The 25,723-nt window shown below is 41.0% G+C and overlaps 1 protein-coding gene and 1 long non-coding RNA gene across 4 annotated transcripts in view; one reads left to right on the top strand and one right to left on the bottom strand.

Annotated features, from left to right (window-relative positions):
- The window catches only part of mid2 (midline 2), a 271,492-nt gene extending 247,584 nt beyond the window's left edge, over window positions 1-23,908 (bottom strand). The window contains exon 1 of one of the 2 annotated variants that reach the window (XM_073058220.1): window positions 23,890-23,908. The gene's annotated coding sequence lies outside the window, so the exon portion shown is untranslated. Of the gene's footprint in view, window positions 1-3,127; window positions 3,322-23,889 lie in introns of those variants that run through there. The other variant, XM_073058217.1, reaches the window with a different exon arrangement.
- The window catches only part of LOC140734358 (uncharacterized), a 133,587-nt gene that overhangs the window by 24,234 nt on the left and 83,630 nt on the right, over window positions 1-25,723 (top strand). The gene's annotated exons all lie outside the window — the stretch shown is intronic.

Below are 25,723 nucleotides of genomic sequence, written 5' to 3'. Positions count from 1 at the left end.
TGATTTGTTTGTTGGATGTTTTGGCTGTTTCTTTTTAATTATTATTCCTGTGAATTTCCCTTTGGCAGGTTTTGCATTGGTTACCACAGAGTAAAGCTAAAAGGTCATTGTGAATATAACAGCAAGCTATGAGGGCCATCAATATCCTTTTCTTATATGAAATTTATGGCATGAAGCATGAATAGTGAACAGAATCAGCAAAACTACTTATTCTTCCAGCATCAACTCAGTATCAAAACTAAGAGGAAATATCCGTTACAGTTTCTGATCAAAAATCCTTTATGTACCAAGATACACTCAGTGGCTACTTTATTAGGCATACCCGTACCTCTGCTTGTTAATGCAAATATCTATTCAGTCAATCATGTGGTAGCAACTCAATGCACACAAACATGCAGACATGCTCAAGAAGTTGCAGAAGAAATGTGATCAAAGTGACTTTAACTGTATAATGATTGCTGGTGCCAGATGCGGTGGTTTGAGTATCTCAGAAACTGTTGTTCTCCAAGGATTTTCATGCACAATACTGTAGCCTCTAGTTTACAGAGAATAGGACAGCAGCACAAGATCACACTGGGTTCTACTCCTGGACCTAATAAACAGGCAACCAAGTGTATTGCTTCTGCTCCACAGAAACAGGCTTAGAATCAATTAACTGCACACAGAAAATGAACAACCCAAAAGCATTCCCCTCACTTGCAGAGTTACGATCACATTGAACAGTCCATTTAACAGCGAACAACCACATTGAACAAAAATGTGTTTTCTTTTGAACACGGTAGAGTTGCAATTTGATAACTGGAGAAATGCAGAGAGAATGTTTTAAATCTGTTCAGGTGAACGGGGAAGGCAAGGATGGGACTTGCTCACTGGTGCGTGAGTGCAAGTAGGTTTACTTGGCATACCAACAAAACATTATTGATTGACATCCTTAAACGCTGCAGCTCAAGTAAGTATCTGTAAGTGAACGTATCCAGTTCTGATAAAATTGATTTAACTTTGCCTGCCTTTAGTCAATTGCAAAATACTATTTGGGCTAAATAAAGATCTATGGCTCAATAAATTGTGCATGGACTGACAACCGGTTTGGTACTGCAGTACAATCTGTTACAGTACATTATTTGATCTCATTCAAGCAGGATTATTTGCCCACACACTTATCCATGTCTACAAGAAGGTTGATTCTCCTGCTTTGCTTGCATTGGTAAATTTAGCAGGAGCTGCAGCCCTAGTTTTAACTAGTGCCATGTAGAGGCCAGAATGGGAGGGTATGGGAAGCAGGAGATTCTTAGTCACAGCACTACCAGCTGGGACGTGTTGCTGCAAAATAAAGCACTTTGGACTTAAACAGGTCAACGAAGTTGGCGAAAGAAAATTAAATTGACTCACAAATGAAACGTTCAAGCGTTTAATACACAAGTTTTATAGATTTTTATTTGCATTTACAAACCTCTAGCAGTCTGTAGATGGTCATTAGTGAAGAAATTCATTACCCAGTTAGCACATGCAAATAAATCCCCTAGCGGCAAGACTAATTTGGGTGGTTAGCTTTTGCTTGTTTAATGCATAAATTGTAAATTTATAAAAGCCAGCCTTTCTCCTTGCCGCACGATGCATTGCCTGATTTATTTTTCAAAAAACTGCCATACTTACCCTCTATTACATATTGTTGGATTAAAAAGATTGATGAATAGATCTATCAACTTCCCTCCCACTCTGAATAATGATTATGCAAACTGTTTCTTATTCTGCTCCAGCCTGTGTTTAATTTTTCTGAGTTTTCCCAAGATGTCCTATCCTTATCTATTCACCCTTTACCCATCACAAAACACTTCTGAATAATAATAACTCAGGAGGAGGATTCCGTCTGTAGTTACAGTAGGTAGCTACCATTTGCTAATCCTTTATCCTCATGAATCATCTCACCCAAACCTTGTACTTCAATCATCCCAAATTAAATTTGCTGGGATCACCATATCAAAATCAATAAGAATAACAGCTCATTAAATTTTTCCAAAACATCAACATCTTTATTCTCCTGCAGTGGCAGTAACCAGACACATCTCATTGATCATTTATCTCCTTGCTGATTTCTCCAAGAAGACCCAGCCTCGATTCACATCTGAAGTTATTCTCTTTCATTCAGTGCTCAGCTAGTCTCAAATTGGTGAAACTTGGTGAAAAGTAACATCTTCCAAATCATGCCCCTATCCCTGGGAAGGGATAATTGAATCAGAAAAATCTTTACTCCAATGTTTAACACAGCTTTTGTGAAATGATCTCACAACATCATTAATGGAGCCTACATGGTTCAATCACTTCTGTCCTGGTTTAATGAACAAGTGCCTTTCTGCCTCCACCACACCAACTTCGTCTTTCATTTTCCCTGATGTGTAGACTTCCATTGTTTGATAGTCCAACAAGTGTGACAGTCTTCCAGAACCTGACCCAATCACTAAGCATGAGCCTAAACAGGATGCTGACAGGCCATTTGACTATGAGGACATCAAAATCTGCCCATAATTACCTCCATTCTTCTTGCTGCTAACTTTAGCAACTTGGAGGATGAGTGGGGGAAGGGATTGTGGTTGCTAAGGCACTTCTAACTGACCAGCAGGCTCTTTAGAAGAAGATATTGTTGAATGTAGTGATAAAAATAAAATGAAAACAGATAATGTATGATTATAATTAAAATGATTGCATATTTTTCTACCAGCACGACACAATCTGTTTAGCAGCAGAAACACCTTGCACCAGCTGCGCAGAAAGGCTGTCATCAAACATATCTGAATGTAAGGCCAGAGCATGTAATTTAAATCCAGAAAGCAATCTGTCCTTCAAACATCCTGCATCTCTTGATTACCTTCTTTACTTGTGCTGAAAGACTAAAAAATTTTAAGCGCCCCAGTATCAATTCCCAGCTTTCCATGCAAGAAACCTTAACTGAAGAAATATAAAAGTGTGTGTGTTGATTATACTTCTTGCAAATGTAAGTATATTTCAAGAAATATTTCTAAGTTCATTAAAGTAATGCAGAGTGATGTAGGAAAGCCCCATTAACTATACCTTTAATGTGTTCAAAGACATATAAGCGGTAACAAAGCTTTCTCTGTTCTTTATTTCTTACCTTCTATTCAGCAGTGTTCCCAGCCCATGTCAACAGTCTGTGTTTACCTCTGTGTACCTCCGTCTCTTCCGTTGCTTAGCTCACAGCAACTTGGTGAGTCCTGTCTTTTTCCTGTGCTCCAGCCCCTCTGTGCAAGAGCTCCTCAAACTAGCTCATTCACTCTAATCTAGTCACCCACACAACTCCCTCCCTTCAAACTCAGCAGCAAATGACAAGGCGCGAGGAGAGATATACAGCTCGGTGCGCAGAGACTGGCTTCCCAGGGGATATATGACTCGAGCTGCCAGAATGACTTTCATCTCACAGGCAGCTGGGATCAATTAGAAAGCCGCTTCACGGCAGTTGGCTGGGCTGTAGGTACCCTCCCACCCTCGACTGATTGCCTTTTCCAAGTTTCAGCTCTGTAGGAAGCACTAACATTCTTTGTGTTATTATCCAACTGTCTGGAAACACTCTAGCTCGTGAAAAAACAAATGGAATTTTCTTGCTGCTGTTCGTGGTCTCACATCATCCACTTTAACTGCGATAGAAATATAATTTCTTAAGCTAATAGCAAGATACATTTTAAAAGAGTTTCTTCTGCTTTCAGCAATGAGAGTAACATCACAAAAATGTATATTTTTTTAAACCCCTCGATGATAAAATTTAAAAGACCGCTTTACCCTTTCCCCCTTATGTTCTTATATTCCACTTGTTCTGGCTGCCGCCCTTGCCTTGGAATAAAGAAGTCATGGATTTGAGCCCCATTCCAGAAACTGGAGTGAGCAGTCTAGGTTTGGCATTTCAGTCCAGCGGTGAGGATTTGCTGTGATGTGATTCGTGTCACCTTGCAAATGAGATAATAGCTGCTCTCAATGAAGGGTCTCGGCTTTTCTTTATTCCTTTCCATAGATGCTGCCTAATCTGTTGAGGTCCTCTAGCATATTGTGTATGTTACTCGAGTTAATAGGCAGGGACTGGTTTCTGCCCTCTGGTTCTTTCAAAAAATGTGGAATTATTTTGAAGAAGTGGAGAGCTCTTCTTAGTATTACTAATAAAATACTTTCTGGCTATTATCAAGGAATGTACATTTGTTATCTGAGAACTTTTTACTACATTTCCTAAGTTACAACCACGACTGCATTGCCTGTGAAAAACTGCAGGACATCGAGAGTTGTGAAAGGTACCACTTAAATAACAATATTTTTTGCTTTGGGTTTTGTGCCCTGGGCTTACCCACAACTTCTCCAATGGGCATTCTTTGTCAGTGTGCCCATTCAATGAGCGTTCTTCATCAGTGTGCCCGTTCAATGAGTGTTCTTCGTCAGTGTGCCCGTTCAATGAGTGTTCTTCGTAGGTGTGCCCGTTCAATGAGTGTTCTTCGTCAGTGTGCCCGTTCAATGAGCGTTCTTCATCAGTGTGCCCGTTCAATGAGCGTTCTTCATCAGTGTGCCCGTTCAATGGATGTTCTTCACCAGTGTGCCCGTTCAATGGGCATTCTTCGTCAGTGTGCCCATTCAATGAGCATTCTTCATCAGTGTGCCCGTTCAATGAGTGTTCTTCATAGGTGTGCCCGTTCAATGGATGTTCTTCACCAGTGTGCCCGTTCAATGGGCGTTCTTCATCAGTGTGCCCGTTCAATGTGCGTTCTTCGTCAGTGTGCCCGTTCAATGGATGTTCTTCGTCAGTGTGCCCGTTCAATGAGCATTCTTCGTCAGTGTGCCTGTTCAATGGAAGTTCTTCGCCAGTGTGCCCGTTCAATGAGCGTTCTTCATCAGTGTGCCCGTTCAATGAGTGTTCTTCATCAGTGTGCCCGTTCAATGGGCATTCTTCATCAGTGTGCCCGTTCAATGAGCGTTCTTCATCAGTGTGCCCATTCAATGGGCATTCTTCATCAGTGTGCCCGTTGAATGAGTGTTCTTTGTCAGTGTGCCCATTCAATGGGCATTCTTCATCAGTGTGCCCGTTCAATGAGTGTTCTTCATCAGTGTGCCCGTTCAATGGGCATTCTTCATCAGTGTGCCCGTTCAATGAGCGTTCTTCATCAGTGTGCCCATTCAATGGGCATTCTTCATCAGTGTGCCCGTTGAATGAGTGTTCTTTGTCAGTGTGCCCATTCAATGGGCATTCTTCATCAGTGTGCCCGTTCAATGAGTGTTCTTCATCAGTGTGCCCGTTCAATGGGCATTCTTCATCAGTGTGCCCGTTCAATGAGCGTTCTTCATCAGTGTGCCCATTCAATGGGCATTCTTCATCAGTGTGCCCGTTGAATGAGTGTTCTTTGTCAGTGTGCCCATTCAATGGGCATTCTTCATCAGTGTGCCCGTTGAATGAGTGTTCTTTGTCAGTGTGCCCATTCAATGGGCATTCTTCATCAGTGTGCCCGTTCAATGTGCGTTCTTCATCAGTGTGCCCGTTCAATGTGTGTTCTTCATCAGTGTGCTCATTCAATGAGCATTCTTCATCAGTGTGCCCGTTCAATGTGCGTTCTTCGTCAGTGTGCCCGTTCAATGGATGTTCTTCACCAGTGTGCCTGTTCAATGGGCATTCTTCATCAGTGTGCCCGTTCAATGGATGTTCTTCATCAGTGTGCCTGTTCAATGGGCATTCTTCATCAGTGTGCCCGTTCAATGGATGTTCTTCATCAGTGTGCCCATTCAATGTGCGTTCTTCATCAGTGTGCCCGTTCAATGGATGTTCTTCATCAGTGTGCCCGTTCAATGTGCGTTCTTCATCAGTGTGCCCGTTCAATGTGCGTTCTTCATCAGTGTGCCCGTTCAATGTGTGTTCTTCATCAGTGTGCTCATTCAATGAGCATTCTTCATCAGTGTGCCCGTTCAATGTGCGTTCTTCATCAGTGTGCCCGTTCAATGGATGTTCTTCACCAGTGTGCCTGTTCAATGGGCATTCTTCATCAGTGTGCCCGTTCAATGGATGTTCTTCATCAGTGTGCCTGTTCAATGGGCATTCTTCATCAGTGTGCCCGTTCAATGGATGTTCTTCATCAGTGTGCCCGTTCAATGTGCGTTCTTCATCAGTGTGCCCGTTCAATGGATGTTCTTCATCAGTGTGCCCATTCAATGAGCGTTCTTCATCAGTGTGCCTGTTCAATGAGCGTTCTTCATCAGTGTACCCGTTCAATGAGCGTTCTTCATCAGTGTGCCCGTTCAATGAGCGTTCTTCGCCAGTGTGCCCGTTCAATGTGCGTTCTTCGTCAGTGTGCCTGTTCAATGGATGTTCTTCACCAGTGTGCCCGTTCAATGGATGTTCTTCATCAGTGTGCCCGTTCAATGTGCGTTCTTCATCAGTGTGCCTGTTCAATGAGCATTCTTCATCAGTGTGCCTGTTCAATGTGCGTTCTTCGTCAGTGTGCCCGTTCAATGGATGTTCTTCATCAGTGTGACCGTTCAATGAGCATTCTTCATCAGTGTGCCCATTCAATGTGCGTTCTTCATCAGTGTGCCCGTTCAATGAGCATTCTTCGTCAGTGTGCCCGTTCAATGAATGTTCTTCGTCAGTGTGCCCGTTCAATGTGCGTTCTTCATCAGTGTGCCCGTTCAATGAGCGTTCTTCGTCAGTGTGCCCGTTCAATGAGCGTTCTTCATCAGTGTGCCCGTTCAATGAGCGTTCTTCGTCAGTGTGCCTGTTCAATGAGCATTCTTCATCAGTGTGCCCGTTCAATGAGCATTCTTCGTCAGTGTGCCCGTTCAATGGGCATTCTTCGTCAGTGTGCCCGTTCAATGAGCGTTCTTCATCAGTGTGCCCGTTCAATGAGCGTTCTTCATCAGTGTGCCAGTTCAATGGGCGTTCTTCATCAGTGTGCCCGTTCATCTACTGGAGGTATGACAATCAAAACTGAAGCTATGTTCATCTGATACCCACAAACCTCTTTGCTGAGCAAGGAGGAAATAGTTCTCTGTCAAGCCTCACTGAAACAGATTATGGCAGATTTCAGAACAAATAGTTTTTTTATTCTGGAATTTTCTGGTTTCTTAGCAACATTACTAATTGGATGGTACAATTATTAATTGCATTATTGGAAGGAGCAATGGAAGGTGTGCAGAAATGTTCAGTGGGGAAATCTATGGATCTTATGACAGACCAAGTATTAGGTACTTGATTACATGAAGGTACCCAAAAAGTCAATTATACTTTAAAAATGGTGTTGAACCAGAGTATAAATACACTCAACTATAATTTAATAATTGATAAGCTTTTCATTTAAGGTAAATAGCACTTGTAGCAGTTTCCTGTAAAACTGAACTGTTTGTTTTGCAGAAGACGCAAGCTGAATATATAAAGAAGAGATTGAGGCCACATGGGGCAATAGAAGGGTAACAGAGAGGTTTTTTCAGGTTGCAATGGGAAGATGCCAAGTGCTGATTCTCTAACATTTCTCATCTGCCTGGAAGATGAATGTTATATATTACAGATGTTTTCATATTCTTCACTAAAACACTGGAAGCCCATATATGCTTCAAGCATTTCTGTTTGTGGAACTCTTAGATGGATCATTACATAACTTGTTCTATACTCTAGCTCAGAACATTTTGCCACAAGGTGATAACTGAATGTGATGCAGTGAGAGAAGCCGCAGGTCTAGGATAATGGAGAACAGGGCAAGGCTGACAAGGAGACAAATTACAATGGAATTTCTTGCCCGGTAATTCTACTGCATAATGTTGTCCTTTCCAGCAATGTGCAATTGAAAATTGCTTTTACCTCAAGGGAACCCCAATATGATTCTTTCCAGGTGACCCTGCATTGCTCCAGATATTTACCCTTTGCTGATACAGTTCCTGTGGGATGATTGAATTACGTGTGCAGTGCTGTTTTGGGACATTTTAGTGGAAATTAAATCCCATTGTCCCATTTGTTATTGTTGGGCATTTTTAGGATAACAAAATGTAACTGGTAGAGCTTCAGACAGGATTCTCACTAAATTCTTGCATTTTTATCACTCCTCCGACCCACAATCTTGCCCCTGTTTGCCTGAGTCTAGGGTTTGGAGCAGCTCTCCTACCTGTTTGGTATTTGAACAACCGCTCTTGATTCCTACTCTTCATCCAAACTGGCCCTAGTTCTTCCCACCACTGGCTATTCCCATGCTACATGACAGGTCTGATTGGATCTGGAGCCATCAACCATGCCAAGCGCGGTGAGTGAAAGGAGCTGGTGGCAAAGGTAGACAATGTTCATGGTTTTGAGTGAAGCTGGGGCAGTGACTGGTACCTTCATTGTGATGCCACCATTGTTACTAACTAATAGGGTACAAAAAATTTCTCAGCATCTCAAATAGAATTAAAATAGCTAAATTAAAGGCATAAAAGGAAAATAAAACAAAATAATTAAAAATTTAAAGTCTTGTCAGAATTTTGACAGTCTGAGTTTTTCTGATTCCTTCTTTTAGTAATAAATTTTCAGTTCCAGGAACATTGATGGTAAATCATTAATACTGATCACATTGTTATGACAAGACTTACACATCTGCAGTGAGCTAAAGGGTAATACACAGCACAGATTCCAAAAAAACATGTGGGGTGCCAACAGCAGAGACAAATTTTGGAATATGCACATTTAATTGGGTATCTGCCCTTTGCCAAGTACTGTTGAATCCTTTACTGTGGAATAACAATAGGCACCATAAATCTTGCAATTGTTTTGGCAGCAAATTTCACACACTGTTAACCTATAGTTAACTTGCTTGACAGAATGTTTCTGCCTGATAACACTACAAGGTTTAGCGGGCTGTTGAAAGAGTTCTACAATATAATGAAGAATTTTAAATACTAAAATATTGTTTCCATCTATGAGTAAAATATTATCAATAGGTTACAAAGTTAAGACAGTGACAAAAAGAACTATATAGATAATATATGAGAATAGTTTTATATTCAATATTTAAATTCAGGTTCCTGCTAAACTCCACACATCAGAGGAAATAGTGTTATGATTTAAGATTCGCAATAAGGTTTGTAAAATATTATAGAATAGAGGAAGGCCATCTGGCTAGTCTGACCTAGGCTATGTTTTTCAATGTGAACTTCTGATGTCTTGCAATTTTTAATTCTTGCTTTAAAAAAAACTCCTTTCTAATTATTTTCTGCGCTTTTCTTTGATAGCACAATGTCACACAGAATTTCAATTTCAGGCCATAATTATGTAAAGACATTTCTTTGCTACTGAGTACAGATATTTTGACACTGTTTAGTCACTAATTTAAGCCACTTGTACCTGAAGTGTTTGGCATTTGCAGCAACACTTTGCACCTTATTACCTCTCGTATGCGTCAATTCTTGTTAGACCGGTCCATGGCGCAGTTCCCTAGTTCTGATCTTTTGAGCTCTGAGCCACCTGTAGAGATAGCTTTTAATGCTATCACAGTTTGATGAGCTGTGCACATAAATTAAGTCCTTATATGCAATCTCCTGTGTAGGTAGTTCTCCTCTTTCATTATGTAGTTTAAAAATGTAAATCAGGTTTTCAGTCCATCATAATATTCAGTGCTAATACAATAAATTGATGTGCATTTAAGTAGGCTGGGAATGCATTTTGTTGTGGCCCCTTCAGGCATTTTTCCCTTCAACATTCTCTGATCTTAATTATTGCAATATGAAATATTATCATGTTAACAGGCAACTTCTTTCTCATGTACATCAAAGGAGACAGCATCAGGGAAATATTAGGAATGATGTTTGTGATTTGGAGAGTCATTTCAAAAGTTGTTGTTTGTATTTAGTCATTCATCAAAGAGAAGATATTGTTTAGCGGCATGTGAAGTATTTAGGGTACCATCCAAGCCCAAGTGAATGATACAGACACAAAGTATAAACATTTCAGTCCCAGTCCGTAGGCTGAATAACTCTAAAACAATTACGTAACCACTCTGCTATTGCTGACTCTGTAGCACTCACAGAGTCAGCTGACACATAATCCCTGCCTACTCAGGTTAGGTGTCTACCTAGCTACATTGAAAGCAATGCCACAGTGGGTGCATGTCGAGCCAACTTTACATGCATTCATTTTGGCATGAATCAAATTGCCTGTTGCTTGGTAGAGTTGTGACTGATCAGAACGAGGGTGTGGATTTGGAAGTTAAAGGCTCATGAGAACCGAATTGAAAGCTACATGAGTTAATGTAATCAGATTAGTGGGACGTGGGGTGAAGTGTTGGTGAAATATCTTCTGAGACTGTTTGAATGCCTTGAAGCAGGGAACACAAATAGGTTGATATTTAATTTTAATTGCCTTTGTTTGAGGGAAAATACAAATTCTATACATCTGCTTTAATCCTCACACCCTTGACTTTTTTTAAAATGTGGCTTTATCCTGTTTTTGCATTTCAAAAAGTGAGTCAGTCTTCATATGCTCATCAGATTGTAGAATATCATTGCATTTCATATTGTTTACAAGGATATTTGGTCAGTATCAGTAGACTCTATATTGTATTGGATGTTAGATCTAATTATGACAGTAGCCTGTTTACCATCTGGGAAAATAATTTTTCAAAAGACAACAGATGAGATTTTGCTTTGAAATGTGAATAATTAGCTGCAATGCAATATAAGGAATTTGTCTCTGTTTTCAAAGACAGGCTAAAAAGTTCTTTCTCACAACATGACTTTAACTAGTGCAAAACGTAATGGAAATTTTGGTTTCTTTAAGGTCTTAACTTCAACACGTGTTTATCAGACTTAGTCCCTCCTATTAAAGTCCCAATGTAACAGGTAGTTCTAATGTCCACCTTTTTGATTAAATGTTTGCTGCTTGTTGTGTTACAGAATGTGAAAAAGAATTGTTCCCTGTCCATGTAGAGTTCAGCTATTGGGCTTTCTGAATATCTGTATAAAATGGTTAACATCAGCTGCTGTTTTATTTCTGATGCAGCCAGTGCTATTGAGTGAACGTTTACAAGAAAACCTGCAGAAAACCTACAGAAAGGAATGAAGTAATTCACCAGACTATGGAGCAGAGGGAAGCAGGCTTGCTACATCCAACCCAATTGAAAGTCCTCTGGCAGTACCCTCAACCCTTGGCCTATGTTTCCAAGGTCTCACATGAACACAACTCTGAGAGTCTCAGTTCCATACACAGCTCCCTACGTCCCATTCTCCTGCGCCCTGTATTTATGCACACAGTGCTCTCCCTACTTCCCAAATGCCCTGCACTTCTAAGTGCCTGCAAATTGGCACCCCCCATATTTCTAGCCACATCAGCAACACACTAATGTTGGAATTGAACCATTAAATAAGTAGCATATAAATCAAAGCAGTTCAGAATTACATTGGGTTCAAGAGCTCAATGGTGAGACTTTGTGAGCTACAAGATGGATTTGTCTATCAAAAATGGCCTTATACACAAGTTGACGATGTGCTGGTACTATGCTAAATGCCAAAACATGTGAATAAATTCACAGCTGTTTTTGATAAAACTACCCTAAGATAAATCTAGAGCCGTTATTTTAAGTCACAGTTTTCAATAAAGCTTTTGGCAAACTTCATGTCCAGCAAAAGCAAAGCTTTTTTTGATGAAAGTGCAGAAAACACAATTGTCTATCTCAACATGACTTATATAATGCTTAGAAGAATACAGAAGATGGCTTGAGAAGTGCTTTATACTTCACCTTTCACATTTCTGTCAAAAGGCCTCAAAGCACTTAAAGTCAGGGAATTATTTTTGAAGTGCTGCCGCTGCTGTAGTATAGGAAATGCAACAGGAAATTTGTGTACGTCCAGCTCCTACAAACAGCAGAGTGATAATGACTGTAAAGTGGTCAAGAAAGTCTAATGGTTTATGAGAATGGCTTGAATAAACAGGGAAAGGATTTGAACTACTGATCCCGTGGCTGTCGCTTTGAAACAACTTCAAACATTAGTTTGTCAGAGGTATTGAATGTATTATTTTAAAATATGTATTGAAATATGATGAAAAGGTTTTGCTTGCAAGCCATCCAGACAGGTCCCGCTATACAAAGTACATCAAGGTAGCTAAAAAGAAAAAGGAATGCAGGAAATGGTATTGCAGCCACAGAGGAAAGGCAGTGCAGAAGAACCAAGTACGAAGGTAATTATGACGTAGATTGGGAGATCAAGAGTTCTCTTTAGCAAATGAGAAATCTACTCAAGAATCTCATAACAGTGGGATAGAAGCTGTCCTTGGGTCTGTTGGAACATGCTTTTAAGCGTTTGCAGCTTCTGCCGGACAGGAGAAGAGAAAATGACTTGGGTGGGAGGAATCTGTGATTGTGCTGGCTGCTTTCCCAACACACATCTGTGTGAGAAAATTCACTGTAAGAAGCTCTGTTCTTAGGCCAGATTCAGGATGGCTGGTGGCCATTGGTCCGATTAAGCCTCTACTGTGGGATTGCTGGATGATTGAAGGTGGGGCAGCTGATCAAAGACTGGAACTCACTGATCACGAGAGTTGCAAAATGAGTGTGGGGGTGTTAAAAGGTCCAAACAACACCTGCACCCATGATGCTCCAAATAAAACATTGACACCACCCGCTGATAGCGATATTATGTCAGAGGCATATGGGGTGACTTAAGCCCAGCAGTACCTGGTCACATTTCAGAGATGATGCAAAGCGACTCAGAAGTGTGATTCACATTTGAAGAAAAATCACAATTTTCAGTAAAGTGAAAGATATACTGTATATGATTCAATGTGGGATATGATTCCCACATACATACTGTATAAAATACTGTATATGATTCAATGTGGGATATACTGTATATGATTCAATGTGGGATATACTGTATATGATTCAATGCCTAAGGAAACATGTTGCCTGATAGATATACATTAACCAGGATATGGGAGAAAGACTACTCCGGTCATCCACAAAATAATATTAATGAGTCACCTGACAGACCAGATCAAGCCAGAATCTGACAGTGCACTACTGCACCACTAGGCTGGTCAGGGAATGGGGCTTGAACCTCCATAACCTTCTGCCACAGGGACACCATAAATAAACGTTCCCTTGTACTTCACGTACTTGGAGTGTCAGGAGCTCGCCTACACACTTTAATGGAAAGTTATATCTCCAGTATAATTTCCTAGGAAGCAGGACAATCTCGCATCAATGACTCTTAACAGTCACAATCCAAAATAAACCTTTTAAAATAAATTTGATTGTCTAAATCAAATTATCAAAATCCTTTCTGATGCACTATAACATCCTTGTATTTCATTCTGTCAAATGACTAAATTATATTTTAAATGAAATAATATAATCTGTTTGCAAGTCAGACAACAATTTGACAGGAAGTGTTGATTCCAACGGAGTGAATGAATAGGATTAATATTGAGAGAGGCACAATAATTAATCCAGGCCAATTTTCATAACTATGCACATTAATTCAACTCCTTTGCACTGTCAGTAACTCCTCCTATTTAGTTCCCTAATGAGGTCATGAACAAAAGTGAGGAAGAATTGTTAAGATTAATTGCATCTATTTTTGACAGGTTTTTCAAAAGGACTCTAATAATTAAATACAGGGCTTAACAGGAGTCCCAGTGGACAACATAATTGGGCAGAATTCATGGTTAGCTTAGCACAAAAACCAGAAGGTACTTCTTTCCGAAGAAAAGTCTTTGAAAGGTAGCAAGTCACAAACACAGCAGGTTCTGCAGATGTTGGAAATCTAGAGAAACATACATGAAATATCGGAGCATATAGTATAGACCATATATCAGTGCAGGCACTTTGGCCCTCGAAGTTGTGCCGACTTTTTAACCTATTCCAAGATCAATCTAGCCCCTCCCTCAGACATAGGCCTCCATTTTTCTTTCTTCCACATGCCTATCTGAGAGTCTCTTCAGTTCTCTGTAATGTACATATCTGCCTCTACCCCACCACTGTTCCAAGCACCCTGCACTCTCTGTGTAAAAAAACCTACCCCTATACTTTCCTCCGATCACCTTAAGATTATTCCCTCTCATATTAGCGATTTCCACCTTGGGAGAAAGGTGTTGTCTCTCTATATCTATGCCACTTATCATCTTATACACCTCTAACAAGTCAGCTCTCATTCCCCTTTGTTACAAAGAGAAAAACCCTAGCTTGCTCAATCTTTCATCATAAAATCTGCTCTCTAATCCAAGTAGCAACCTGGTAAATTTACTCTGTAGACTCTCCAAAGCCTTGACTTTAATGAACAACCAGAACCAGTGTGGTCTAACCAGAGTCTGATAGAACATTAACTTCAATCAGCATCAATTTCTCCACTAATAAAGGTTAATACAACATTTACCTTCTTAACCACCCTAATGACTTGCTTAGCGACTTTGAGGAATCTATGGACATGAACCCCAAGACACCTCTGTTCCTCCTCACTGCTAAGAATCCTCCATTAACCCCATACTCTGCCTTCATGTTTGATTTTCAAAGTGTATGACTTCGCACTTTTCTTGATTGAACTCCATCTGCCACTTCTCAGCCCAGCTCTACATCCAATCAATGACCTGTTGGAACCTACAGTGATCTTGTACATTATCCACAACACCACCAACCTTCATGTCATCTGCAAGCTTACTGACCAGCTCTTCCACTTCCTCATCCAAGTAATTTATAAAAATCAAGAAGAGCAGGGGACCCTGGACAGGTCCTTGCAGATCACCACAGGTTACTAACATCCAGGTGGAACACCTCTATCAATTACCACCCTCTGTCTTCTATTGGCAAACCCATCCAGCCAAGTTTCTCTGGATCCCATGCCATGACCTTCTGATTGAACCTACCAAGGGGAAACTCATCAAGCACCTTTCTGAAATCCATAAGCACCACATCCACTGCTCTGCCTTCATTAATTTGTTTTGTTAATTCATCAAAGGAATTAATTAGCTTGTGAGGCACAAACTACTACTCACAAAGATATACCACTCCATAGGATGCAAAATTTAGCTGAGAGGTGGCAGATGAAGTTCATCCCAGATAAGTGTGAAGTGGTTCATTTGCTAGGTCAAATATCACAGCAGAATATAGTATTAATAGTAAGACTCTTGGCAGTAAGGAGGATCAGAGGGATCTTGGGGTCTGAGTCCATAGGACACTCAAAGCTGCTGCACAGAATGACTGTGTGGTTAAGAAGGGGTATGGTGTATTGGCCTTCATCAACTGTGGGATTGAGTTCAAGAGCCAAGATGTAACGTTACAGCTATATAGGACCCTGGTCAGACCCCATTTGGAGTACTGTATTCAGTTCTGGTCACCTCACTACAGGAAGGATGTGGAAACTATCGAAAGGGTGCAGAGCAGATTTACAAGGATGTTGCCTGGATTGGGGAGAATGTCTTACGAGCATAGGTTGAGAGAACTTGGCCTTTTCTCCTTGGAGCGACGGAGGATGAGAGGTGACCTGATAGAGGTGTATAAGATGGTGAGACACATTGATCGTGAGTATAATCAGAAGCTTTTTCCCTTGGTTTCAAAAAGGGATTAGATATATAGGAGATTGTTTTGAAGGAGGTATATTAATGTCATTCGATCAATTAAAGAATAAATATAAAGTATCAAACAACACTCTTTTTTGTTACTTTCAACTAAGGGCTTATTTAAGAGAAAAATTAGGTCAAACAATGTTATTACCGAAATCCAATGAAATAGAAACTTTAATTCAAAAAGGAAAGATTAAAAAATTTATCTCTTGTATGTATAATTTGATTCAAAAACAGGCAATTAAACAAGGAGTCCATAAGTCAAGACAAAAATGGGAAAGTGACTTGAATATTAAAATTGAAGAAAAAAATTGGTCAAGACTATGTCTTGAGAGTATGACAAATACAATAAATGTCCGATTAAGATTAGTGCAATATAATTTTTTACATCAATTATATATTACACCACAAAAAATAAATAAATTAAACCCAAATTTATCTGATCAGTGCTTCCGATGTAACCAAGAAATTGGTACTTTTTTACATTCTACTTGGTCTTGTTCTAAAATTCAACCTTTTTGGACAAATTTAAGAGTTTTATTGGAACAAATTATTGGAATACAACTTCCACATAATCCAATATTACTTTTACTAGGTGATATTGAAGGGATAAAACCGATACCCAAACTGAATAAATATCAGAAAGAATTTATAAAAATTGCATTGGCAGTAGCCAAAAAGGCTATTGCAGTTTCTTGGAAATCGGGTACATATTTAAGTATAGATCGTTGGAAGAAAGAAATTTATGGCTGTATTCCACTTGAAAAAATTACTTATAATTTAAGAGATAAATATGAAACATTTTTGAAAATTTGGCGCCCTTATTTACAAAAGATAGGATTAAATATATAGGTGCTCCGAAGATGAAATAATTGGTTATTTGGGGAAAGAAATAAATATATATACTAAAGTTATTACGAACTCCATGGAGCATGTGGGGATCTTCCAATATCCAGGCATTCTTTCTTTCTTTTTTTCTTTCTTTCTTTCTTTTTTTTCTATAGGGATGTTAGGGGGGAGGGGTTAAGGGGAGGGGGGATGGGTAATATAAATTTTTTTTCATACACTTTTATTCTGTAATTACTTGAAAACATAATTTAAAAAGTTTAATAATAATAAAAAGGCCACTGACACAGTTAGCAAAGAAAAAAAAAGCTTTACAGAGGAGATGTCAGGGGTAAGATTTTACGCAGAGAGTGGTGAGTGCATGGAATGGGCCACCAGAGATGGTGGTGGAGGCAGATACGACAGGGTCTTTTAAGACATTCTTGAATAGGTGCAAGAGCTTTGAAAAATAGAGGGCTATGGGTAACCCTAGGTAATTTCTAAGGTAGGGACATGTTCGGCACAGCATTGTGGGCTGAAGGACCTGTATCGTGCTGTAGGTTTTCTATGTTTCTATATGCTGACTAATGCTAATCAGCCTATGTTTCTCCAAATCCTCTCCTTAAGAATACAATATTTTGTCATCACTGACCTAAAATTCACTGATCTATAACCCTAGGATTATTCTTATTAATTTTCTTGAATAAACAACAGTAACCTTTGTCATTCTCCAATCTTCTGATATTACTCCTGTGGCTAGTGAGGACAGAAAGATCATCGTCAAAAGTGCAGAACTCACTTCTTTCACTTCCTGTAGTAACCTGGGGTATATCCTTTCTAGTCAAAGGGACTTACCTGTCCAAATGTTTTTCAAGTATCTAGCACATCCTCTTTCTTAACACACTCAGCAAGTCAGGCAGCATTTATTAAGGGGAACAGACAGTTGACATTTTGGGCTGAGAATGAGTTGCCAAGTAGGGTAACTGATACCAGAACACTATTTTAACAATCATTAACTGGTGTTGAGGGAAGTCATTGCGAATGATACTATAGAAGCACGAGAGAAAATGGCTAAGGCACCTTCTTTACCTGAAGCTATTTTGTGACCTCGTTAACAGTGTAATGATTATCTTTCTTTAGTCCCTCCTGCCATTTGCTACTCTCTACGTCCACAGGGGTGTCAAACTCATTTTAGGTCACGGGCCGGATTGAGCAAAATGCAGCTTCATGGGGGCCGGATCAGTCGGACGCGTGCGAACGTAGCTTTCGTTGCCTCCGTTTTTTCAGCCTGCTGTCATGTGTCTCAGTCTCTGCTATAACTACGAAGTGTTTCACTTTACAAATTCCGTTTCTTATGAAGAAGACTGCCGAGCAAGACTGCCGAATAAACACTAAAAACCCTGAAAACCTGGTACCCGAATAAACTCAGCATTAGCCATATCATACGCCATAGGCGCTTCAATTACTGGGGCCAGCTTTAATAGTAATTAGATATTATCTCACGGGCCAAAGATAATTCCACCGCGGGCCGGATTTGGCCCGCGGGCCTTGAGTTTGACATATATGCTCTACGATGAACGTGTTAACTTTTCCGACAGTTCAGTTGTCTGTTTGTAAATCAGCCTCTACTGGCCATTCTCTGTATGATGCAAGGCAAACAAGCATCACTGACTATCTTCAGCCAATGTGTGCCTTCTGTATTAAGAATGTTTTTGGGAGAACTTGAAAATAGATTTATAATCTAGTTTGTACTGGCAAAAACCCTGACTGTAACATTAACAATGTGTTGGGGGTGGGGAGGGCGCGATAGGCAACATCTGAGACCTATGTTAATAATTGACTATCAAAACACATCGAGAGTCTAGTACTGTCTGACACTTGGTTACAAACAAGCTGACTTTGGACCACCAGCCTGTCAGAGTTTCCTCAGCTAATAAGAATATTCTGGCAGCTAGAAAGCAAAGTGCCTTTGTTTTGTCCCTTGTTACTCTTGGTTTGATTCCATTGTGCAATAATAAACATATCTGGATTCTGAATTCACAGCTCCAGCAGCTTTGGATAGCAGCCTGCAGTAAGCAAGTCTGGCTTAATGCATCATTTATACATACAAGGTAATACTTGAATCACACATGTTATTATCCTAGTTCTCTGCCCTCAGTTTAGTGTAACACAGTCTCTTAGGTTGTGGCGGACTTCTGCAGCCTTACTCTAATAGCCCTTCTTGGGCTATATGTGGTGTATATGGTCAGGCGCTCCAGACCAGTTCAGAAGCAGATGAAAACCTGGCCAACAGGAGCCATCTCTGCTCTTCAAGACTCCTTTGAGCACACTGACTGGCACATGTTCAGGGAGGCTGCAACCGATGGCAACTTTACCAACTTAGAGGGGTACACAGCTTCAGTGACCAGCTACATCAGCAAGGGTATTGATGATGTTACTCTGTCCAAGACCATCACTACACACACTAACCAGAAGCCATGGATGACCGCAGAGGTGCGTGCCCTGCTGAGGACCCGCAACTCCACCTTCAGAGCAGGCGACAAGGCAGCTCTAACAACAGCAAGGGCCAAACTGTCCCGAGTCGTCAGAGGGGCAAAGCGTGCACACGCCCAGATAATCCACAGCCACTTCCGGGACGCAGCAACACGTGGCGCATGTGGAAGGGCATCCAGGACATCACCAATTACAAGACAACATCACCTGACTGTGCAGGTGATGCCTCCCTCCCAGATGCGCTGAATAACTTTTACGTCTGGTTTGAGGCGGAAAATGACATGGCGGCGAGGAAGTCCACCCCTCCTACAAATGACCAGGTGCTGTGTCTCACAGTGGCCGATGTGAGAAGAACCCTGTGCAGGGTCAACCCACGGAAGGCTGCTGGACCAGACAACATCCCTGGTAGAGTGCTCAGAGGATGTGCAGACCAGCTAGCAGATGTTCTCACTGACATCTTCAACATCTCCCTGAGCAGCGCCACCGTTCCAACATGCTTCAAGGCCACCACCATCGTCCCCATGCTGAAGAAGTCTTCAGTGTCCTGCCTAAATGACTACCGTCCCGTTGCACTTACATCCATCATCATGAAGTGTTTCGAGAGGCTCGTCATGAGGCATATCAAGACCCTGCTGCCCCTTTACTGGACCCCCTGTAGTTTGCGTACCGTCCCAACCGCTCAACAGATGACGCCATTGCCACTACCCTCCACCTGGCCCTAACCCACCTGGACAAAAAAGACACATACGTTCGGATGCTGTTCATAGACTTCAGCTCAGCATTCAACACAATCATCCCTCAGAAACTGATTGGAAAGCTGAGCCTACTGGGCCTGAACACCTCCCCCTGCATCTGGATCCTAGACTTCCTGACTGGGAGATCTCAGTCAGTGCAGATCGGGAGCAGCATCTCCAACACCTTCACACTGAGCACGGGGGCCCCCCAGGGTTGCATGCTCAGTCCACTGCTGTTCACTCTGCTGACCCATGACTGTGCTGCAACACACAGCTTGAAACATATCATCAAGTTTGCCGATGACACAACCGTTGTGGGTCTCATCAGCAAGAATGACGTGTCAGCTTACAGAGAGGAGGTGCAGCGGCTAACGGACTGGTGCAGAGCCAACAACCTGTCTCTTAATGTGAACAAAACAAAAGAGATGGTTGTTGACTTCAGGAGGGCACGGAGTGACCACTCCCCGCTGAACATCTATGGCTCCTTGGTAGAGATCGTTAAGAGCACCAAGCTTCCTGGTGTTCACCTGATGGAGAATCTCAACTGGTCCCTCAACACCAGCTCCATAGCAAAGAAAGACCAGCAGCGTCTCTACTTTCTGCGAAGGCTGAGGAAAGTCCATCTCCCACCCCCCATCCTCATCACATTCTACAGGGGTTGTATTGAGAGCATCCTGAGCAGCTGCATCACTGCCTGGTTCAGAAATTGCACCATCTCGGATTGCAAGACCCTGCAGCGGATAGTGAGGTCAGCTGAGAAGATCATCAGAGTCTCTCTTCCCGCCATCACGGACATTTACACTACACGCTGCATCCGCAAAGGAAACAGCATTATGAAGGACCCCATGCACCCGTCATACAATCTCTTCTTCCTCCTGCTGTCTGGGAAAAAGCTCCGAAACATTCGGGCTCTCACGACCAGACTATGTAACAGTTTCTTCCCCCAAGCTATCAGACTCCTCAATACCCAAAGCCTGGACTGACACCTTGCCCTATTGTCCTGTTTATTATTTATTGTAATGCCTGCACTGTTTTTGTGCACTTTATGCAGTCCTGTGTAGGTCTGTAGTCTAGTGTAGCTTTCTCTGTGTTGCTTTTTTTATGTAGTTCAGTCTAGTTTTTGTACTGTGTCATGTAACATCATGGTCCTGAAGAAATGTTGTCTCATTTTTACTATGTACTGTACCAGCAGTTATGGTGGAAATGAGAAGAAAAGTGACTTGACTTGAATGCTGACTATTGAGGCTATCTATCACAAACCATGTTCAGTCTGCTATTTACCAACATTCCCCTTCTTCTAATTCCAGCTAAGGTCACAGAATGACAGTTTGAAAGAGAAACCCCATTGATTTCTTTGATCAGAACCCCTATTGTATCCCTAGCCAGGACTACCAAAGAGCAAGTATCACAGAAAATCTGAGGGTTGTACGGGCAGAGGTGACATGCTTATTTCCATAAGTTCTGGTGCAGAGTTTTCCAGGACTCCAGGGCAGACTATTCTGATGTCACCTTGCTGTGTGGAGATGATACCTGTGTTTGCATGTGTTTGGAAGCCAAGCGAGGTGTAATTGCTGACTTGTTCATTGGCATTGTGAAAGGATGGGCCTTGCATGTGATACTGTAAAATAAGGGTTGGCAAACAATATAGGTCGTAATGAGACCATGGAGAAAGTGGATCAATTTACAGAACTCAAAAGTCATCACTTAGTGATGGCATACACTGGTGATAAAATTTATCATTCTGTCCAGGCTGCCAATACAACTTGTGGCTGCCCCAGATAACATACATTTAGAGATCAAAGTCACAAGTCTTCCCTCATTTGTGATGCAGTCATAGACCACCAACAGTAGCCTCAGATCACTGGAGAAATACCATCAATAACTAGCTCTCCAAAACCCTCCACATCAGCTCAAAGGAAAGCAAATCAGTATCAGTGTCGTCCTGCAGACCAGGAACCTCACCATCGAAGAACTAATTATGCTTTGATGGAAAGCCTGTCACTAGGATTCTGTAAAACTCATACACAGAGTTCTGTCACAGCAAGGGGGCATGAAAAAGGCTTCAAGCTTCTTGAAAAATATAGTATCTTCATTGACTAATGGCCCATGAGTGCTAAATATGAAGAAGTGTAACAGTGGAAGGCACTGGGCACTTTGAGTTCCTTTAACAAGCTACATATAGAGTTTGAGCAAAAACCATGGATGGAGCTTAGAACGTCTCAAACAACCCATCTGCAAAATATCTTTTGCCCCATGTGTGCCAGAATCAATGGATCTTACATTGGCTTTTTCAGCCGTCTCAGAATCCAGAGAACTGGAAGTCAGGAACCCATCTTCAGCCCTAACAAAGAAGGTTCTTTGTAATAGCTATCTGAATACAGTTCTACATCTTCCACTGCAATGTTTATTCCAGACAGAATTAAATTCCCATCCCATTTCTCAATGTCTACTCTTTATACAAAAAAAAACGTCTTGATTATCTGGGTTAGTTTCCAACCTATAATTTAGTCAGTTGTATCCCCTACTTACTATGGCTGACTTTACAAGCTGGTAGCCACGCCTGCTAACGTTGCATATTTCAAAATGACTAGCAGGTTCTCCAGATCTTTTCTTAACCATAATGGACAGTCAATTGAAGGGAAGCTACCTGCAATTATACAATGCACACTACCTCATTATGGCAAAGGGGCTAAGTTTTTACTGCTGGCAGTGTATTTTCTGAAAACACATTCTTTTCATAAAAATTCCAATCCTCCCCCACCACCATTAGAATGCTATCAGTTTCAAATTTCCAGCTTTCCTATATTCCACAAAAATCATCTTTAAAATATTCCCAGGGTGGGAATACATCAGGATTATAGATCTCATGCCGATGAGTTTCTTAAAATACCTTGTAAAAATAAATCTAAGCTATAATTTCTGGATGTTATACATTCAAGGAATGGATGCTGCCAGAAAGAAACCTTGCTTGCTGAGCGTGAGGTAGGACTAGTGAGGAAATTTAAAGGCCCACACCTCGGCTACAGGCACCCTGACATTCTCACAGTGACTACCAAGCTTTCTTGTGTAGAAGCTTCTACATTACTCCATCCTGCATTTCCAAGTAGCCTAAACTCCCTGCCTTGATTGCAGGCTAGTTGCCTAGGCTAGTTGGCAAAAAGGGAAACATATTTGAATTGATTCCAGAAATGACATTTGACTCAGTAAAAATGGGAAAACATACAAGTCTGGTTCTGTGATCATGGTTGATACTGTACCTGGTCCTAAACCAATGGAAATCTGTTTGCCTTGCAGACCTGTGGAGTTCCATCTGCATTGAAATATGCAAATAATATGACTTTGCATCTTTGTGTTCTGTGTCCAATTTGTACAAGACAAATATTTTGAATGTAAAGAGGAAACTTAAAATGGGTGGTTCGTAAAAATCCTTAGTTTGTATAGAATTGTAGATAATTATGGCATTAAATGAAATTATTGTGAGGCTCTTCATTGTTTGGCATTGACAATGGATGTCGCAACCAGGCTGTCTACATGATGTGCAAACCAGTACAATATAGAACATAGAACATAGAATAGTACAACACAGTACAGTCCCTTTGGCCCACAATGTTGTGCCGACCCTTAAACCCTGCCTTCCATATATTCCCCCCCACCTTAAATTCCTCCATATACCTGTCTAGTAGTTTCTTAAATTTCACTAGTGTATCTGCCTCCACCACTGACTCAGGCAGTGCATTCCACGCACCAACCACTCTCTGAGTGAAAAACCTTCCTCTAATATCCCCCTTGAACTTTCCACCCCTTACCTTAAAGCCATATCCTCTTGTACTGAGCAGTGGTGCCCTGGGGAAGAGGTGCTGGCTGTCCACTCTGTCTATTCCTCTTAATATCTTGTATACCTCTATCATGTCTCCTTTCATCCTCCTTCTCTCCAGAGAGTAAAGCCCTAGCTCCCTTAATCTCTGATCATAATGCATACTCTCTAAACCAGGCAGCATCCTGGTAAATCTCCTCTGTACCCTTTCCAATGCTTCCACATCCTTCCTATAGTGAGGTGACCAGAACTGGACACAGCACTCCAAGTGTGGCCTAACCGGAGTTTTGTAGAGCTGCATCATTACCTCGCGACTCTTAAACTCCATGCCTCGACTTATGAAGAGCAAGCTCATGCTGCAGGCTTTCCCTCTCCATGCAGCTGATCAAATCAAAGGAATGGCAAAGACCAAAACAGTCTGGCATCAGCGGCATCGTCAGAGTTGCCAGTTAGCATTGAACACAACGTAGAATTACCTCAATGTAGGACTCCAGCTCTGGATTTTTCCTTGGTGTTTATTCCCGAAGCCTTCCCTGTGTGCATATAGCCACAAGGCAGCAGAGGTCTGAGATCAGAGTTTTCCTTTTCCTAAATGAGTTGCCAACCCTGGCTGATAAGCCCATCTGCACGAAGAAGGAAATTATTAAATCCATTGTATTTATGCTGGTTAATCCTATTTTCCATTGCTTAGTCTGTAACAAGTATGGCTGTTCATCCAGGTACTTTTGAAATAACTCCATTGCACTTTCAGGTGATATTCTGCATTCTTTAATGTATTATGTTATATTCTCAATGTACTATTGCAATGACTTAATCTGTATGAGCAGTATGCAAGACAAGTGTTTCACTTTACTTTGGTACATGTGAAAATAATACAACAATTTATCAATTTAGCAATTATCTATACCTCACCACTCATTGAGTGAAGTAATCATTTTTCAACTTTCAACTAATTAACTTAAATTTATGCTCCCTACTCACTGATAAAGGAAATAGATCTTTTCCATTTACCCTTTATAGGCCTCTCAGAATTTTGTACTCTCAATTACATCTCAGTGTTCAATGTTTGAAAGGAAACAACTTCAAACTAAATAGTCTCTTCCCATAACATTTTTTCCAGCCCTAGCAACAGCTACATAAAACTCCTCTGCACCTTTTCTGACATAATTGCATATTTCCTGCAATAGGGTGACCAAAAATGGTTTATACTTTAAGCTCTCTGCACTTTTTACTGAATCCTACCATTATTAGTGTATTCCATTTCCTTCTTTGCTCACCTAGAATGCATTACCTTATGTGCATAATGTACATGAAATCTATTTGCCACTTTTGTGCCCATCTAACCAGACTCTGATAACTTCTTGTAGCCAAGAACTTCCTTTTTAACTATACTGTCAATTTCAAGGCTTTCAGCAAATTTCCTGTGGTCCCTACATTTAACTCCAAAACGTTAATATTGAAAAATAACTATATGAACCCCAGTGCCTATAGCAGCACCCTTCCCCTAACGCCAATCACAAAAATACCTGTCAGCCATTTGTTTTCTCCAGCTGAGTCAATTTTTAATCCCACCTTCCACTTCCTTTTTGATTTCACAGACTTTTTCATTGCTGATCAATCTACCATTTTTGTTTTTGTTTTGGTTAAATGCATTGTTTGAAAGAAGCTATCCTTACTCTGAAAAATTAGTAGCAAGTCCAACAGACACCTTTAACAGTTGGCAGCATTCTTCTCTGGATTCAGCAATTAGCGGGTTTAACCAAAGACTCCTTTGAGATGAAATCTGATGACCTCACAGATTAAGGAACCTTTTGTGAACATCTAACATCTGCTGTTCCAGTTATATTTAAATAAATTTAATATTTCTAGGCTGTTATTCTACAAATGAGCAATCTGAACTTCTACTTCTTTCCTTCCTGGAAAAGGATTATCTATACACCACCTGCAAAAAAACATTTGGTTGTGATATACAGCTTCCATTGCCACATATTGTTTTGTTAAGCACAAAGCAATGGTATGTAAGTTATTCACCTCTGAAATCATCCAACTGATGCCTTTCTCATCAGCTGATTGTTCCTGGCCAAAGCTCTATGGTCCATATAAATTACACAATTTCTGAGCAAAATCCTAGACCCTGATGTTTGAGAGCAGCTTCAATCGCGCATATCTTCATCAGCTGTGTGTTCCCTTTGGTAGGTTGCTGATGATGAATCACTCTTTGGTGTGATTGGCTGAGGTGACCCCTGGCAACCATGCTTGAGGAAGTGAACTCGCCTAGACTGGACCAGTAAGACAGCACCAGACATGTAT

Source organism: Hemitrygon akajei, chromosome 10, assembly GCF_048418815.1.
Source record: "Hemitrygon akajei chromosome 10, sHemAka1.3, whole genome shotgun sequence".
In the NCBI taxonomy this organism is placed as follows: Eukaryota; Metazoa; Chordata; class Chondrichthyes; order Myliobatiformes; family Dasyatidae; genus Hemitrygon; species Hemitrygon akajei.
This window is presented reverse-complemented; position numbering and strand designations above follow the sequence as displayed.